Source organism: Heterodontus francisci, chromosome 40 (assembly GCF_036365525.1).
Source record: "Heterodontus francisci isolate sHetFra1 chromosome 40, sHetFra1.hap1, whole genome shotgun sequence".
NCBI classification, from domain to species: Eukaryota; Metazoa; Chordata; class Chondrichthyes; order Heterodontiformes; family Heterodontidae; genus Heterodontus; species Heterodontus francisci.
The window spans coordinates 13642091-13642805 of NC_090410.1; positions in this window are offsets into that span (position 1 = coordinate 13642091).

The following is a 715-nucleotide window of genomic DNA, read 5'->3' on the forward strand; positions in this document are numbered from 1 at the left end:
GCCCTTCATAACTGAGTGATTTGCTAGGGCAGTCAAAAGTCAACCACATTGCTGTGGGTCTGGAGTCACATGTCGGCCAGACCAGATAAGGACCGCCAATTTCCTTCCCTAAAGGACATTGGTGAACTAGAAGAATGTTTCTGACAATCAATAGTTTCACAGCACCCTTAGCGAGACTGGCTTTCAATTCCAGATTTTTTTGTTAGTTAATTGAATTTAAATTCCACCAGCTACCATGAACCCGTGTCCCCAGTACACGGGCCTCTGAATTGCATTACCACTCAGCCACTGTGTCCCCCCACCGTGACGGTGTGGTCACCAGCTGGTGTGGTGCTGCAGCGATGGATAGTGACTCTGTTTGGCCATCAGGCGGCGCTGTGGTGCACTGACTCTGTTTGGCCGCCAGGCGGCGCTGTGGTGCACTGACTCAGTTTGGCCGCTAGGCGGCGCTGTGGTGCACTGACTCAGTTTGGCCGCTAGGCGGCGCGGTGGTGCACTGACTCAGTTTGGCCGCTAGGCGGCGCTGTGGCGCATTGACTCAGTTTGGCCGCTAGGCGGCGCGGTGGTGCACTGACTCAGTTTGGTCGCTAGGCGGCGCTATGGCGCACTGACTCAGTTTGGTCGCTAGGCGGCGCTGTGGCGCATTGACTCAGTTTGGCCGCTAGGCGGCGCTGTGGCGCATTGACTCAGTTTGGCCGCTCGGCGGCGCTGTGGC